This window comes from Hyla sarda, chromosome 2, assembly GCF_029499605.1.
Source record: "Hyla sarda isolate aHylSar1 chromosome 2, aHylSar1.hap1, whole genome shotgun sequence".
In the NCBI taxonomy this organism is placed as follows: domain Eukaryota; kingdom Metazoa; phylum Chordata; class Amphibia; order Anura; family Hylidae; genus Hyla; species Hyla sarda.
In genome coordinates, this window is record NC_079190.1 from 505,364,310 (window position 1) to 505,383,320 (window position 19,011).

The window sequence follows — 19,011 nt, forward strand, 5'->3', positions numbered from 1 at the left end:
ACAGTGCCCTCCAAACTAGTGACAGCCACAGTGCCCTCCAAACTAGTGACAGCCACACTGCCCTCCAAACTAGTGACAGCCACAGTGCCCTCCAAACTAGTGACAGCCACAGTGACCTCCAAACTAGTGAAAGCCACAGTGTCCTCCGAACTAGTAACAGCCACAGTGTCCTCCGAACTAGTGACAGCCACAGTGTCCTCCGAACTAGTGACGGCCACAGTGACCTCCAAACTTGTGACAGCCACAGTGCCCTCTGAACTAGTGACAGCCACAGTGCCCTCCAAACTAGTGACAGCCACAGTGGCCTCCAAACTAGTGAAAGCCACAGTGACATCCGAACTAGTGACAGCCACAGTGCCCTCCAAACTAGTGACAGCCACACTGCCCTCCAAACTAGTGACAGCCACAGTGCCCTCCAAACTAGTGACAGCCACAGTGACATCCGAACTAGTGACAGCCACAGTGACCTCCAAACTAGTGACAGCCACAGTGACATCCGAACTAGTGACAGCCACAGTGTCCTCCAAACAAGTGGAAGCCACAGTGTCCTCCGAACTAATGACAGCCACAGTGACCTCCAAACTAGTGACAGCCCCAGTGACCTCCAAACTAGTGACAGCCACAGTGACCTCCGAACTAGTGACAGCCACAGTGCCCTCCAAACTAGTGACAGCCACAGTGTCGTCCGAACTAATGACAGCCACAGTGACCTCCAAACTAATGACAGCCACAGTGTCCTCCAAACTAATGACAGCCACAGTGGCCTCCAAACTAGTGAAAGCCACAGAGACCTCCAAACTACTCCAAACTAGTGACAGCCACAGTGACCTCCGAACTAGTGACAGCCACAGTGACCTCCGAACTAGTGACAGCCACAGTGCCCTCTGAATTAGTGACAGCCACAGTGCCCTCCAAACCAGTGAAAGCCACAGTGACATCTGAACTAGTGACAGCCACAGTGCCCTCCAAACTAGTGACAGCCACAGTGCCCTCCAAACTAGTGACAGCCACACTGCCCTCCAAACTAGTGACAGCCACAGTGCCCTCCAAACTAGTGACAGCCACAGTGACCTCCAAACTAGTGAAAGCCACAGTGTCCTCCGAACTAGTAACAGCCACAGTGTCCTCCGAACTAGTGACAGCCACAGTGTCCTCCGAACTAGTGACGGCCACAGTGACCTCCAAACTTGTGACAGCCACAGTGCCCTCTGAACTAGTGACAGCCACAGTGCCCTCCAAACTAGTGACAGCCACAGTGGCCTCCAAACTAGTGAAAGCCACAGTGACATCCGAACTAGTGACAGCCACAGTGCCCTCCAAACTAGTGACAGCCACACTGCCCTCCAAACTAGTGACAGCCACAGTGCCCTCCAAACTAGTGACAGCCACAGTGGCCTCCAAACTAGTGACAGCCACAGTGAGCTCCAAACTAGTGAAAGGCACAGTGTCCTCCGAACTAGTAACAGCCACAGTGTCCTCCGAACTAGTGACCGCCACAGTGTCCTCCGAACTAGTGACGGCCACAGTGACCTCCAAACTTGTGACAGCCACAGTGCCCTCTGAACTAGTGACAGCCACAGTGCCCTCCAAACTAGTGACAGCCACAGTGCCCTCCAAACTAGTGACAGCCACAGTGCCCTCCAAACTAGTGACAGCCACAGTGACCTCCAAACTAGTGAAAGCCACAGTGTCCTCCAAACTAGTAACAGCCACAGTGTCCTCCGAACTAGTGACAGCCACAGTGTCCTCCAAACTTGTGACGGCCACAGTGACCTCCAAACTTGTGACAGCCACAGTGACCTCCGAACTAGTGACAGCCATAGTGTCCTCCAAACTAGTGACAGCCACAGTGACCTCTGAACTAGTGACAGCCACATTGACCTCCAAACTAGTGACAGCCACAGTGTCCTCCAAACTAGTGACAGCCACAGTGACCTCCGAACTAGTGACAGCCACAGTGACCTCCAAACTAGTGACAGCCACAGTGACATCCGAACTAGTGACAGCCACAGTGACCTCCAAACTAGTGACAGCCACAGTGACATCCGAACTAGTGACAGCCACAGTGTCCTCCAAACAAGTGGAAGCCACAGTGTCCTCCGAACTAATGACAGCCACAGTGACCTCCAAACTAGTGACAGCCCCAGTGACCTCCAAACTAGTGACAGCCACAGTGACCTCCGAACTAGTGACAGCCACAGTGCCCTCCAAACTAGTGACAGCCACAGTGTCGTCCGAACTAATGACAGCCACAGTGACCTCCAAACTAATGACAGCCACAGTGTCCTCCAAACTAATGACAGCCACAGTGGCCTCCAAACTAGTGAAAGCCACAGAGACCTCCAAACTACTCCAAACTAGTGACAGCCACAGTGACCTCCGAACTAGTGACAGCCACAGTGACCTCCGAACTAGTGACAGCCACAGTGCCCTCTGAATTAGTGACAGCCACAGTGCCCTCCAAACCAGTGAAAGCCACAGTGACATCTGAACTAGTGACAGCCACAGTGCCCTCCAAACTAGTGACAGCCACAGTGCCCTCCAAACTAGTGACAGCCACACTGCCCTCCAAACTAGTGACAGCCACAGTGCCCTCCAAACTAGTGACAGCCACAGTGACCTCCAAACTAGTGAAAGCCACAGTGTCCTCCGAACTAGTAACAGCCACAGTGTCCTCCGAACTAGTGACAGCCACAGTGTCCTCCGAACTAGTGACGGCCACAGTGACCTCCAAACTTGTGACAGCCACAGTGCCCTCTGAACTAGTGACAGCCACAGTGCCCTCCAAACTAGTGACAACCACAGTGGCCTCCAAACTAGTGAAAGCCACAGTGACATCCGAACTAGTGACAGCCACAGTGCCCTCCAAACTAGTGACAGCCACACTGCCCTCCAAACTAGTGACAGCCACAGTGCCCTCCAAACTAGTGACAGCCACAGTGGCCTCCAAACTAGTGACAGCCACAGTGAGCTCCAAACTAGTGAAAGGCACAGTGTCCTCCGAACTAGTAACAGCCACAGTGTCCTCCGAACTAGTGACAGCCACAGTGTCCTCCGAACTAGTGACGGCCACAGTGACCTCCAAACTTGTGACAGCCACAGTGCCCTCTGAACTAGTGACAGCCACAGTGCCCTCCAAACTAGTGACAGCCACAGTGGCCTCCAAACTAGTGAAAGCCACAGTGACATCCGAACTAGTGACAGCCACAGTGCCCTCCAAACTAGTGACAGCCACACTGCCCTCCAAACTAGTGACAGCCACATTCCCCTCCAAACTAGTGACAGCCACAGTGTCCTCCAAACTAATGAAAGCCACAGTGGCCTCCAAACTAGTGAAAGCCACAGTGACCTCCAAACTAGTGACAGCCACAGTGACCTCCGAACTAGTGACCTAGTGACAGCCACAGTGCCCTCCGAACTAGTGACAGCCACAGTGCCCTCCGAACTAGTGACAGCCACAGTGGCCTCCAAACTAGTGAAAGCACAGTGACATCCGAACTAGTGACAGCCACAGTGCCCTCTGAACTAGTGACAGCCACAGTGCCCTCCAAACTAGTGACAGCCACAGTGCCCTCCAAGCTAGTGACAGCCACAGTGCCCTCCAAACTAGTGACAGCCACAGTGACCTCCAAACTAGTGAAAGCCACAGTGTCCTCCGAACTAGTAACAGCCACAGTGTCCTCCGAACTAGTGACAGCCACAGTGTCCTCCAAACTAGTGACAGCCGCAGTGTCCTCCAAACTAATGACAGCCACAGTGGCCTCCAAACTAGTGAAAGCCACAGTGACCTCCAAACTAGTGAAAGACACAGTGACCTCCAAACTAGTGAAAGACACAGTGACCTCCAAACTAGTGACAGCCACAGTGACCTCCAAACTAGTGAAAGCCACAGTGACCTCCAAACTAATGACAGCCACAGTGACCTCCAAACTAGTGACAGCCACAGTGACCTCCAAACTAGTGACAGCCACAGTGCCCTCCGAACTAGTGACAGCCGCAGTGACCTCCAAACTATTGACAGCCACAGTGACCTCCGAACTAATGACAGCCACAGTGACCTCCGAACTAGTGACAGCCACAGTGACCTCCAAACTAGTGACAGCCACCGTGACCTCCAAACTAGTGACAGCCACAGTGACCTCTGAACTAATGACAGCCACAGTGACCTCCAAACTAGTGACAGCCACAGTACCCTCCAAACTAGTGAAAGCCACAGTGTCCTCCAAACTAGTGACGGCCACAGTGACCTCTGAACTAGTGACAGCCACAGTGACCTCCTAACTAGAGACAGCCACAGTGACCTCCGAACTAGTGACAGCCACAGTGTCCTCCAAACTAGTGACAGCCACAGTGACCTCCAAACTAATGACAGCCACATTGACCTCCAAACTAGTAACAGCCAGTGTCCTCCGAACTAGTGACAGCCACAGTGTCCTCCAAACTAGTGACAGCTGCAGTGTCCTCCAAACTAATGACAGCCACAGTGGCCTCCAAACTAGTGAAAGCACAGTGACCTCCAAACTAGTGACAGCCACAGTGCCCTCAGAACTAGTGACAGCCGCAGTGACCTCCGAACTAATGACAGCCACAGTGACCTCCGAACTAGTGACAGCCACAGTGACCTCCAAACTAGTGACAGCCACAGAGACCTCCGAACTAGTGACAGCCACAGTGTCCTGCAAACTAATGACAGCCACAGTGCCCTCCAAACTAGTGACAGCCACAGTGACCTCCAAACTAGTGACAGCCACAGTGCCCTCCGAACTAGTGACAGCCACAGTGACCTCCAAACTAGTGACAGCCACAGTGACCTCCAAACTAGTGACAGCCACAGTGACCTCCGAACTAGTGACAGCCACAGTGACCTCCAAACTAGTGACAGCCACAGTGACCTCCAAACTAGTGACAGCCACAGTACCCTCCAAACTAGTGAAAGCCACAGTGTCCTCCAAACTAGTGACGGCCACAGTGACCTCCGAACTAGTGACAGCCACAGTGACCTCCTAACTAGTGACAGCCACAGTGACCTCCGAACTAGTGACAGCCACAGTGTCCTCCAAACTAGTGACAGCCACAGTGACCTCCAAACTAATGACAGCCACATTGACCTCCAAACTAGTAACAGCCACAGTGTCCTCCGAACTAGTGACAGCCACATTCCCCTCCAAACTAGTGACAGCCACAATGTCCTCCAAACTAATGAAAGCCAGAGTGGCCTCCAAACTAGTGAAAGCCACAGTGACCTCCAAACTAGTGACAGCCACAGTGACCTCCGAACTAGTGACAGCCACAGTGCCCTCCGAACTAGTGACAGCCACAGTGCCCTCCGAACTAGTGACAGCCACAGTGGCCTCCAAACTAGTGAAAGCCACAGTGACCTCCAAACTAGTGACAGCCACAGTACCCTCCAAACTAGTGAAAGCCACAGTGTCCTCCAAACTAGTGACGGCCACAGTGACCTCTGAACTAGTGACAGCCACAGTGACCTCCTAACTAGTGACAGCCACAGTGACCTCCGAACTAGTGACAGCCACAGTGTCCTCCGAACTAGTGACAGCCACATTCCCCTCCAAACTAGTGACAGCCACAGTGTCCTCCAAATTAATGAAAGCCACAGTTGCCTCCAAACTAGTGAAAGCCACAGTGACCTCCAAACTAGTGACAGCCACAGTGACCTCCGAACTAGTGACAGCCACAGTGCCCTCCGAACTAGTGACAGCCACAGTGCCCTCCGAACTAGTGACAGCCACAGTGGCCTCCAAACTAGTGAAAGCACAGTGACATCCGAACTAGTGACAGCCACAGTGCCCTCCGAACTAGTGACAGCCACAGTGCCCTCCAAACTAGTGACAGCCACAGTGCCCTCCAAACTAGTGACAGCCACAGTGACCTCCAAACTAGTGACAGCCGCAGTGTCCTCCAAACTAATGACAGCCACAGTGGCCTCCAAACTAGTGAAAGCCACAGTGACCTCCAAACTAGTGACAGCCACAGTGACCTCCAAACTAGTGAAAGACACAGTGACCTCCAAACTAGTGAAAGACACAGTGACCTCCAAACTAGTGACAGCCACAGTGACCTTCAAACTAGTGAAAGCCACAGTGACCTCCAAACTAATGACAGCCACAGTGACCTCCAAACTAGTGACAGCCACAGTGACCTCTGAACTAGTGACAGCCACAGTGACCTCCTAACTAGTGACAGCCACAGTGACCTCCGAACTAGTGACAGCCACAGTGTCCTCCAAACTAGTGACAGCCACAGTGACCTCCAAACTAATGACAGCCACATTGACCTCCAAACTAGTGACAGCCACAGTGTCCTCCAAACTAGTGACAGCCACAGTGACCTCCAAACTAATGACAGCCACAGTGGCCTCCAAACTAGTGAAAGCCACAGTGACCTCCAAACTAGTGACAGCCACAGTGACCTCCAAACTAGTGAAAGACACAGTGACCTCCAAACTAGTGAAAGACACAGTGACCTCCAAACTAGTGACAGCCACAGTGACCTTCAAACTAGTGAAAGCCACAGTGACCTCCAAACTAATGACAGCCACAGTGACCTCCAAACTAGTGACAGCCACAGTGACCTCCAAACTAGTGACAGCCACAGTGCCCTCCGAACTAGTGACAGCCGCAGTGACCTCCAAACTATTGACAGCCACAGTGACCTCCGAACTAATGACAGCCACAGTGACCTCCGAACTAGTGACAGCCACAGTGACCTCCAAACTAGTGACAGCCACAGAGACCTCCGAACTAGTGACAGCCACAGTGTCCTGCAAACTAATGACAGCCACAGTGCCCTCCAAACTAGTGACAGCCACAGTGACCTCCAAACTAGTGACAGCCACTGTGACCTCCGATCTAGTGACAGCCACAGTGCCCTCCAAACTAGTGACAGCCACAGTGACCTCCAAACTAGTGACAGCCACAGTGACCTCCGAACTAGTGACAGCCACTGTGACCTCCAAACTAGTGACAGCCACAGTGACCTCCAAACTAGTGACAGCCACAGTACCCTCCAAACTAGTGAAAGCCACAGTGTCCTCCAAACTAGTGACGGCCACAGTGACCTCTGAACTAGTGACAGCCACAGTGACCTCCTAACTAGTGACAGCCACAGTGACCTCCGAACTAGTGACAGCCACAGTGTCCTCCAAACTAGTGACAGCCACAGTGACCTCCAAACTAATGACAGCCACATTGACCTCCAAACTAGTGACAGCCACAGTGTCCTCCAAACTAGTGACAGCCACAGTGACCTCCGAACTAGTGACAGCCACAGTGTCCTCCAAACTAGTGACAGCCACAGTGGCCTCTTAACTAGTGACAGCCACAGTGTCCTCCAAACTAGTGACAGCCACAGTGTCCTCCAAACTAGTGACAGCCACAGTGTCCTCCAAACTAATGACAGCCACAGTGACCTCCAAACTAGTGACAGCCACAGTGCCCTCCAAACTAATGACAGCCACAGTGCCCTCCAAACTAATGACAGCCACAGTGTCCTCCGAACTAGTGACAGCCACAGTGCCCTCCGAACTAGTGACGGCCACAGTGACCTCTGAACTAGTGACGGCCACAGTGACCTCTGAACTAGTGGCAGCCACAGTGACTTCTGAACTAGTGATGGCCACAGTGGCCGACATTTATCATGTCTTTAGATTGTTTTTTGTGTCTAGAAAAGGTGCAAAAAAGGTGCAAGCAGGGTTTATTTTCGCCTTTTTTGCACCTTTTGGTTTACACATTTCTGCTGATTTCGAGTTGCAATCCACTGATTAAGGTAATACGCATGATATGGAAGGGTTTTATGAACTGCGCCTAAAAAAGGTGCAAAACCACCAAGAATGGCGCAAAACCAACAAAAACCTACACCAGCCCAGACTTAGCTTTTTGGTGTATGTGAAGAGAGAAATTTCTGAAAATGTGACCTGCACAAAATTTGTCAAATGCCCTGCGACCATTTCATATTTGTTTCTCCTACACATTGTAGAGTGGATGTGCAGCTCACTTGGATTGAAGGAATAGAATATATATATACCCAAGGTTACTGGTGATGCCTTCACCCAGAAAGGCCAAAATACTGGAAAAAATTGAGATATAATTAATTAAAAATGAATTAGGTAGCAGTCCTCAAAGGTGTATATAAGATAGAAATAGAGAGAGTGGATCCAGTTAAAATAGTAGATGAAAAATGTATTCACTTAAAAGAAATTAATAAAATCATGAATTAATATAAGTCTCCTGACGTCCTAGCAGGGCCCATGCATCGGGCGGAGGAGCTTAAAAAAAAAAAAATATGCAAATGTGTATGCCAATAATAATATATATCACTCGCAATATCATAAATATTGTGGTAACAGCTGGAGTTCATTGATAGAAAAAGTATATTAGTAGCGCAATGAAAGTTCAAAGTTCATTAATAGAGAAAGTACATTGGTGGCGCAATGGAAGTTCAGGAATGCAATGTAATGTCAAATAGTTCCAAAAAAGCATAGGTGCAAAAAATTGCAAAAAATTCCAGCTCCCAATAAATCGATAAAATTTATTAAATCATATTAAAATGATACCCAAAAATAGTGGGGTATAAAAGCAAGCAGAAACACCGACGGGTTTCGAACCATATGGTTCTTAGTCATGGCACCATGGCTCTCATGAGACCTTTCAGATCTACTAGACATTAGTGTTGCTCGCGAATATTCGCAATGCGAATTTTATTCGCGAATATAGCACTATATATTCGTAATTACGAATATTCTTATTTATTTTATTTTTTTTCACAGTACACATCACAGTGCTCATCCCTCTCTGCTTCCAGCTTGTGTGGTGTAAAGAAGGCTCTAATACTACTGTGTGAGACTGGCGTGCGATTTTTCGCATATGCTAATTTACGCATATGCTAATGTTTGTATATGCAAATGTTCACGTATGCTAACTTTCGCATATGCGAAAATAAACCGTGAATATTACGAATATGCAAATGTAGCGAATATACGACGAATATTCGTCCATATATTCGCGAAATATCGCGAATTTGAATATGGCCTATGCCGCTCAACACTAGACATCTCCAAATCTACGCAGTTGGTGGACTTTGGTTACCCATTATGCTATAGATGGTGGTTGGAGGCTAAGCCATTTTAGTGGAATTAGTGATTTGGCTGCGGCCAATTGATGGGCAATGAGAGCATCCTTATGAGGACGAAATGTCAAGGTGGGCTTCCCAAGAAGGACCATATACGGTTCGAGAGATAATGGAGTGGGGAGAATGGAATTGAGGGATGCCTCAAGGTCCTTCCAGAACTGCGTAATGCGAGGGCAAGTCCACCAAATGTGCGTGAGGCTCCCACATGTGTCCCACAACGCCAACAGGAGCTAGTAGAAGACAAAGCGTGAGCATCTAGAAACTCTGGTGTCCTATACCGTCGGGACAAAAGTTTACAATGAGATTCTCTAAGGCGGATACATCTAGCGTAACCCTGGGAGTGCATTAAGAATATAGGGGGGGTATTTATCAATTTTGCCTGTTGACCGTTTCTTTTCTTATTACCCTTTTTTTTTCACTTTGGTTTTCGTGGACATGCACCAAATTTATCATTTGGTGCACGTTGTTAGTAATTTTGGCTCAAATGTTGAAATCATCTGTTCACAGCGCCTTTTACACAGAACTTACCGCCACAGAGGACGCGTATTTTACCCCTTGTGCAGCCATTTCGGAGTCCCTCCTGCAGTATATCAGCAAGCGACGTGAGTTATTTTCTTTTGTGGGGTTTATAGCCACCATGTGAAATGGATTTTATTTTCAACTTGGGTAGTTTTTTTTTTTTTTGTTACTGTTAGTGCAGTGGTCTCAAACCTGCGGACCTCCAGATGTTGCAGAACTACAATTCCCAGCATGCCCGGACAGCCGTTGGCTGTCCTGGCATGCCGGGAGTTGTAGTTTTGCAACATCTGGAGGTCTGCAGGTTGGAGACCACTGCTTTAGTGCTTACCTTTCCTGACCCTGTGTGGCCATGTCCAATACTGGCTCAACGGAGGGTGAAGGTTCCTCAGAGACAACTATGTCGCAGGATAGTATTGAGCAGCCCTGGAGGCGTCGCTGCTTTCACCAAAAAACATTTTTTAATGTATTTTGACGCCTTTACATTTTCTGACATTGCTAAGTGTGTTTTCCATGTGCAAAATTTCTTGGCGGGGATTTGTGCCCCAAAAAAACGGGATTTGCACCAAAATTGCGCCAAAGATCGAGTGGCATAAATGATGAATTACTGACTAAAGTTAAAATCACACACAGGACCGTGGGATTTTGAGAAAGTTGTAAAAATGACAGTGGAGAAGATGCGCCAAACTTTGGCGCAAAAAGACACTGCGCTAAAGTATTGCGCCAAAGTTACGTTAAAAAAACACATAAATCCTTTGATAAATACCCCCCATAATCTTTATCAGAGTCAGAGAGTTTGATTCCCAGTTCCTTTTCCCATGAGGCTAGATAGCCCGGATGGGAAGAGTGTGCTGGACCAGTACACAGCTTCTTGGCAAAAGACAGTTTATGAGAGTTCCGAGGAGGTGAAACCAAAAGAGATTCAAAGTCCGTCAGGTCTCTGAACTTACCCGCATGTGCCAAAAACAGTGCGCAACAATGTTGTAGGTGCTGAATAAGTAGAAAAGATAAATGAACAGTAGGGAGGAGAGATTGCAACATATCAGCCGTCGGGACCCCTCCGTCTTGAATCAATTGTTTGATAGGAACATGAGTACGTTTCGACCAAATAGGAGCATATGTAGGTGAGACACGATTCACGATCTCAGGTAACAGTGCAGAGGGGAGTAAAGGTGAGACAGGTGGAGAGAGTAAAGGAGAAAGAGAACCACACAAGAAATATGCTCGAGAACAGGAGGGATGTGTCCAAGTGGGAGTAACGCCTCCATCTGGGCAGCCAGAGATCTTTCAAGAAGTGAGGACCAAACGCCCACTGGGACCAAGAGAATTCGGAGTAAGAGTTGTGAGAAGAGGCAGTGTAGGAAGGAGAGGAGCATGCAAACCATTTACGGAGCTGAATGGCCCTATAAGGAACCTGTATATCAGGAATGCCTATTCCGCCTCCACTTGCAGGTCTGGTCAAAAGAGAATGTGCCATCCTAGGTCTTATATACCTCCACAGATATGCGGAGAATATCCTCCTGATAGAGGAGAAGAAGGATGGAGAAAGTGCTATTGGGAGCATTTGAAGTTTGTATACAATTTTAGGAACCACATAAGTCTGCAGAACATTACGCCTGCCGATCCACGAGATAAGGGGATTATCGTCGTCTTTGAGAAGGTTGAAAGTTAGCATGGTAAAGTGTCTGAATAGAGTTTGTGATGTGTACCCCTAGGTATTTCAGGGACGACTGCGCACAAGGGAAAGGAGATAGGTGCGAAAGTCTAGAAATGCGATCAGCGGAGAGGGTAATGTTAACCCCTTAAGGACGCAGGACGTAAATGTACGTCCTGGTGAGGTGGTACTTAACGCACCAGGACGTACATTTACGTCCTGTGCATAACTGCGGGCATCGGAGCGATCTCGCGGGCGTCCGCCATTAACCCCTCAGGTGCCGGGATCAATACAGATCCCGGCATCTGCGGCAGTGCGCGATTTGAATGAATGATCGGATCGCCCGCAGCGCTGCTGCGGGGATCCGATCATTCATAACGCCGCACGGAGGTCCCCTCTCCTTCCTCCGTGCGGCTCCCGGCGTCTCCTGCTCTGGTCTGAGATCGAGCAGACCAGAGCAGAAGATCACCGAAAACACTGATCTGTTCTATGTCCTATACATAGAACAGATCAGTATTAGCAATCATGGTATTGCTATGAATAGTCCCCTATGGGGACTATTCAAGTGTTAAAAAAATGTAAAAAAAATGTAAAAGTAAAAGTAAAAAAAAAGTAAAAAATCCCCTCCCCCAATAAAAAAGTAAAACGTCCGTTTTTTCCTATTTTACCCCCAAAAAGCGTAAAAAAAAATTTTTATACACATATTTGGTATCGCCGCGTGCGTAAATGTACGAACTATTAAAATAAAATGTTAATGATCCCGTACGGTGAACGGCGTGAACGGAAAAAAAAAAAGTCCAAAATTCCTACTGCGCGATTTGAATGAATGATCGGATCGCCCGCAGCGCTGCTGCGGGGATCCGATCATTCATAACGCCGCACGGAGGTCCCCTCTCCTTCCTCCGTGCGGCTCCCGGCGTCTCCTGCTCTGGTCTGAGATCGAGCAGACCAGAGCAGAAGATCACCGAAAACACTGATCTGTTCTATGTCCTATACATAGAACAGATCAGTATTAGCAATCATGGTATTGCTATGAATAGTCCCCTATGGGGACTATTCAAGTGTTAAAAAAATGTAAAAAAAATGTAAAAGTAAAAGTAAAAAAAAAGTAAAAAATCCCCTCCCCCAATAAAAAAGTAAAACGTCCGTTTTTTCCTATTTTACCCCCAAAAAGCGTAAAAAAAAATTTTTATACACATATTTGGTATCGCCGCGTGCGTAAATGTACGAACTATTAAAATAAAATGTTAATGATCCCGTACGGTGAACGGCGTGAACGGAAAAAAAAAAAGTCCAAAATTCCTACTTTTTAATACATTTTATTAAAAAAAAATTGTAAAAAATGTATTAAAAGTTTTTTATATGCAAATTTGGTACAAAAATAAAGTACAGATCATGGCGCAAAAAATGAGCCCCCATACCGCCGCTTATACGGAAAAATAAAAAAGTTAGAGGTCATCAAAATAAAGGGATTATAAACGTACTAATTTGGTTAAAAAGTTTGTGATTTTTTTTAAGCGCAACAATAATATAAAAGTATGTAATAATGGGTATCATTTTAATCGTATTGACCCTCAGAATAAAGAACACACGTCATTTTTACCATAAATTGTACGGCGTGAAAACGAAACCTTCCAAAATTAGCAAAATTGCGTTTTTCGTTTTAATTTCCCCACAATAATAGTGTTTTTTGGTTGCGCCATACATTTTATGATATAATGAGTGATGTCATTACAAAGGACAACTGGTCGCGCAAAAAACAAGCCCTCATACTAGTCTGTGGCTGAAAATATTAAAGAGTTATGATTTTTAGAAGGCGAGGAGGAAAAAATGAAAACGTAAAAATTAAATTGTCTGAGTCCTTAAGGCCAAAATGGGTCTGAGTCCTTAAGGGGTTAAGCAATTCCGACTTTGAAATGTTGACTTTGGAGTTAGAAAACAGGCCGAATTCCTCAAACAAAGACACCAGGCAGGGCAAGTCCGACTCAGGTTTGGTGAGAAGAAAAAGCAAATCGTCTGCGAATGCCAGTACCTTCCGTTCACCAAATGGGTTATGGACCCCACAAATGGAAGAATGTTGCCTGACCTTCTGGAGTAGAGACTCCATGACCAGGACAAATAGAGTCGGAGAGAGCGGGCAGCCCTGCTGGGTGCCATTTGTGATGTGGAATGATGGAGATATTGAATCATTCACTAGTTAGGAGGCGTATGGCTGTGTGTAGAGAGAAAATCGCAGTTAGGAGCGGGGTCGGGAAGCCGAATTTCTGGAGGACCGCTCTCATGAAGGACCACTGGACTCTATCGAAGGCCTTCTCGTCGTCCACACCGAGAAGGACCAACAGAGAGCGGGTCAGGTGGGCCCTGTGGATGGAGGCCAATAGCTTAAACATATTGGCTCTACTTTCTCTTCCAGGTACAAAATCAGATTGTTCTGTGGCGATCAGATGAGGAAGAAACTTCTTGATCCAATTGAAAAGAAGTTTGGCCCAGATCTTCAAGTCCAGGTTTAGTAATGAAGTGGGCCTGTAACTGCCACACTCAGCAGGGTCCTTTCCCTCTTTGGCAATGAGAGTGATGTGTGCTTCTCGTGATTGTTTAGGAAGCGTAGAGGCCTGCATTAGAGAGGAGCAGGAATCTGTAAGGTGTGGGAGTAAGATCAGGTCAGAGGCAACCCATCCGGTCCCGGACTCCTCCCAGGCGGGAAGGATGACACAACTCCCCGAACCTCCTAAGGAGAGACAGGTGCGAGCAGAGCCTGAGTCATTGAGGGGTCTAAAGTGGGCAGACTAAGGCCGTACAGAAATTTCTCCTGTAGGAGGCCCAAAGGAGAATGATCTCCCACCTGTGGACCGGGCCGGAGATTGTAGAGGTCAGAATAGAAATGTTGGAACTGTTGTGCAATGTCCTTGGTAGAGGTGAGTTTAGAACCCGCTCCATCCCTAATCTCATGGATGTGTTGTTTCGCCCTAGCCTTTTTTAGGCGTGCAGACATTAGCCTACCACCCTTGTCACCATGTGTAAACTCTGTGTCTGTAGTGTAAGTATGCCTTGGAGGATTGCTCATGCAGGTGTGAGAGCAGTTGTTCTCTCAAGGACTTCAGCTCAGCCAAAGTCTCAAATAGCCTTGTGCGTTTATGAGCACTTTCTAAGACAGAGATCCTAGCAAGAAGGTCATCAATGTTTTTCCTGTAATCTCGCTTTAATTTAGTACCTCAGGAGATGAGAATCCCCCCGGATATAAGCCTTGTGGGCCTCCCAAATCATGGGGGGGGGGGGGGGGGGGAGACGGGCCAGAACCCATGTTGACTGCAAAGTGCATCTCAAGGTGTTTTGTTAGGTCCGTGAAAGCTTGGGGATTCTCCAGAATTCTATCGTTAAGTCTCCAAGTAGAGGCAGAAGGTGAGGCATTCTGCAGGTAAAGAGTGAGAAAGATAGGGGTGTGATCTGAGATCGTGTCAATACCTGTAGAGAGGAGTTGACAAGGAGCGTTGCGACACATTAGGGGTGGGGGAGGACGAGTCTATGCAAGGGTTCAGAGTTACATGATGATTGGCCCTTCAGCAAATAATTTCAAGTCCGACAGAGCGGATAAAAGCCATGGCACCTTGGCATGATTCGGGGCATCCCATTGGCATGGGGTCTGGAAACGTAGAAACAATGCCAACAGGAGATGCCCAGTGCGATGGAGTGGGGCCGTTCAGGAACTGAGGAGTAAGGCAACGGGCATTGCACACCGGGGAGAAGAAAGCAACTGGTCACTCAGGACCAAATACCGTCAAACCTGGTGTCCCCAAGAGGGGATAACGAACACATCATTGCAGACAATGTCGCATGTGAAGACAGGGAACTCCAGGGTCCTCCAGGAGATGACCAGGGGTTTCAATGAGGTGGAGGACCCTCTTTAAGCATTGCATTCTTTCTTTTAGTAGGTTTGGTGCGAGACACAACTGTCCATTTGTCCGGCTTCGGCAAAGGAGGAAGCGGTTTCAGATCTGCAATGGCAGCCAGGAGCGTATCTCTAGAGGCTTCATACCCAATGCGAGCCAGACTAAGTCCAGGTGTTCTGACAGTGATTTGGCGGTTACCGTGAGAGATGGACAGGCCAAATGGAAACAGCCAGGCATATTGGAGGCCCATACTTCTCAGTTGTTCCCAGAGCAGGCGCAGCATTTGCCTCTTGACAAGGGTGGAAGGGGCAATGTCCTGATACAATGCTATTTCGACGTCTCCATAGGTGATAGGCCTCTTTTCCCTTGCAGCTTGGAGGACAGCAGCTGTATCAACATAGGAGAGAAGACCACATATAATATCCCTCGGGGGATCAGAGGGTTGCGGCTTTGGTCTCAACGCACGGTGGATCCTCTCTATCACGATCACTTTAGCCCGCTCCGGGCCCAGCAGACCCGAGAAGATGTCTCGGGTGATTCTCGAGGGAGCGTCCGCAGCCCACGATTCAGGTATACCTTTGGGCCGACTCCTATTCTCCTGGTCATCAATGAGGGAGTATGTGGCAATGAGGTGTGCTTCCATAAGCTCCGTGCAGTCGGATACTGCAGCGTAGTGGGAGGACAGGGCTGCGCAGGTGGCCTCTGTTCTGGCGCCAACTGCCTGCACCTCCGCTTTTATTTCAGCTAGCTCTACCATAACCGGTTTGACCGCTTGGGCTAGAACCTTCTTCAAGAAGGATTTCAGGAACTTCTGTGTGACCACTGCTGGTGAGCACCCCTCTGTGTCACTGTTCGGCTCACCTTTTTCCTGGGAGTGGTGTTGTGAGTGAGCGTCCGGCGCCATCTTTGGTGGCCGAGCAGGCGAGACGCCGCCTTTCTTCTTGAAGTATATGTCCGCTTGGTTGTTGCCTGGCCTAGGGGAGTCTCTAGGATCACCAGGTGTTCCATGGCCAATTTTGACCGTCGTGAGCAGGTAAGGAGGCAGTGAGAGGTGTTAGATCACGAGGCAGACTGGAGAGCTGCGGGCTCACGCGTTCATACCAGTTTGCGGCTAGGCTCCGTCCCCCCCCCCCCCCCCCCCCCATTTTTAGGATAGTTTTTATCCAGGAATTTGTCAGTCAAAATTTGTGCTTCTTCAAATTTTTCATTTGGAGTACAATTTCTTTTCAATCTGCGGTATTGGCCTGTGGGGACGTTTAAAAGCCATCTGGGTAGATCGCAACTGTTAAAAAATTTAAAAAAATAAAACAGTTTTTTGCAACTGGTTTATGGAATGTGCTGCAGATTAATTTTGGAGGGTCAATAGTGATTAAAAGATATAAGAACTCTAAAGTGCCAGTGCTGATGCAAGGTGTGAAATTAAAGGGGTTATCCAGGGAAAAAACTTTTTTTTTTTTTATATATCAACTGGCTCCAGAAAGTTAAACAGATTTGTAAATTACTTCTATTAAAAAATCTTAATCCTTTCAGTATTTATGAGCTTCTGAAGTTAAGGTTGTTCTTTTCTGTCTAAGTCCTCTCTGATGACACGTGTCTCGGGAAACGCCCAGTTTAAAAGCAAATCCCCATAGCAAACCTCTTCTAAACTGGGCGTTTCCCGAGACAGGTGTCATCAGAGAGCACTTAGACAGAAAAGAACATTAAATTCAGAAGCTCATAAGTACTGAAAGGATTAAGATTTTTTTAATAGAAGTAATTTACAAATCTGTTTAACTTTCTGGAGCCAGTTGATATATAAAAAAGTTTTTTCCTGGAATACCCCTTTAAGATTAGAGGTGTTGGTATTTATTTCCTGCATAAAATCATCTAAAAGGTCTCTGGTTCCCTTCCAAATAAAAATGATATCATCAATGTAACGCCGCCATAGTACGAGGTCTGCGCCAATTCTGGGTGTGATGGTATGTTCTTCCCAGGCTGCCATGAATAAATTAGAATAACTTGGCACGAACCTCGTACCTAAAGGTAAACGGCCTGCCAGTGACGGGCCATGGAGCGGAGCCACACCACAAGATGAGGATCAGAGGAATCCTAAAACTTCAGAGAAATCCCAAAATCTCGAGTTCTGCGTTCAGTCCTCTTGGTGTCAGTGAGCCGTATAAGACGCACTTTTTCTTCCCCAAAACTAGGGGGGGGGGGGGGTAGTTGGTGTGTCATATACGGCGAATACACACACCTATCACCGCGGTCCCTGCGGCCATTAACGACAGGGACCGGCGGCTAATACAGGACATCACCGATCGCAGTGATACCCTGTATTAACCCTTCAGATGCGGCGATCAAAGCTCACCACCGCATCTGAAGCGAAAGTGACACTAACCCGGCTGCTCAGTCGGGCTGTTCAGGACCGCCGCGGTGAAATCGCGGCGTCCCGAACAGCTTAAAGGACACCGGGAGGGACCTTACCTGCCTCCTTGGTGTCTGCTCCGTGCCGGGATCCCCTGCATGGCGGCACTCTCCTTCGACTTCGCGCATGCCGTCCCGTCATCCAATAGGGGCGGCGTGCGTAGCGACGTGATGACGGCGACGGAGAGCGTGGATCCCGGGGAAGAAGACGTCCGGAGTGACGGGGACACCCCGGGGACTCGGCGACAGCGATGGAGGGCGACATCCAGGGCAGCAGTGACGGGTCCAGAGCAGCGAGTAAACGTGGGTATTACCTCCTATCCAGTGGTCTTCAACCTGCGGACCTCCAGATGTTGCAAAACTACAACTCCCGGCATGCCCGGACAGCCAACGGCTGTCCGGGCATGCCGGGAGTTGTAGTTTTGCAACATCTGGCGGTCCGCAGGTTGAAGATCACTGTTGGGTTCAGAATCTTTTTTTTCTAGGTTTTGCACCTTTAAAATTGGGTGCGTCTTATATGCCGATGCGTCCTATAGGGCGAAAAATACGGTATATATAGTTTGCCACAACTGCATTGTATCAAATAAATTCCACCCTTGCTGTGGCAGGTAAGACATTCAGATATTTTGGGTGTAAATTGGTTAGAAGTAGATATAACTTCAGTAATTTTGTTAGGAAAATGTGTTGTCTTACATCCTAAACAAGACCCGTATCTATGAAAGCCTTTTGTATGTAGCCAGGTGGATGACAGATGAGCAGTGGTGCGGGAGTAGGAACCTAGGTATCCAAGTTGCCACCACTATCAACCAATCACCTCGATTGGTTGATAGTGGTGGCAACTTGGATACCTAGGTTCCTACTCTCGCACCACTGCTCTACAAACAACGGCAATCAACTCACCTCCGGACGCCATCCCGTGCCAGCCGCAAAGTACAGAGACCTAATCATGCAGACGGGCACTACCCTTTGCGCCGGACGCTTCCGTGCCAGCCCGATCCTCACACATCCCTACAACCTGTATGGTCAGTGAGTGGTACCATGCACCAACAATCCCGTGTTATAGATTTACAATATCTGACTATACTACCAGATCCGATAATACTACGGAACTATTTGATATTACATTGCGTTCCTGAACCATTGCGCCACCAATGTACTTTCTCTATTAATGAACTTTGAACTTTCATTGCGCTACTAATGTACTTTTTCGATCAATGAACTCCAGCTGTTACCACAATATTTATGATATTGCGAGTGATATATATTATCATTGGACTAACACTATATTCAGTTGGCATATCTTATATACACCTTTGAGGACTGGTACCTAATTCATTCTTAATTAATTATATCTCCATTTTCTCCTACACCTTACCAGCACACACACACAAAAAAAAAAAGGTG

The 19,011-nt window shown here is 48.1% G+C and overlaps 1 protein-coding gene across 2 annotated transcripts in view; it reads left to right on the forward strand.

Annotated features, from left to right (window-relative positions):
* Window positions 1-19,011, forward strand: part of B4GALT4 (beta-1,4-galactosyltransferase 4) — a 99,331-nt gene that overhangs the window by 11,329 nt on the left and 68,991 nt on the right. Inside the window, exon 1 of one of the 2 annotated variants that reach the window (XM_056559894.1) lies at window positions 9,728-9,749. The exons of the other annotated variant lie outside the window; for it this stretch is intronic. The gene's annotated coding sequence lies outside the window, so the exon portion shown is untranslated. Of the gene's footprint in view, window positions 1-9,727; window positions 9,750-19,011 lie in introns of those variants that run through there. 2 annotated transcript variants of the gene reach the window in all.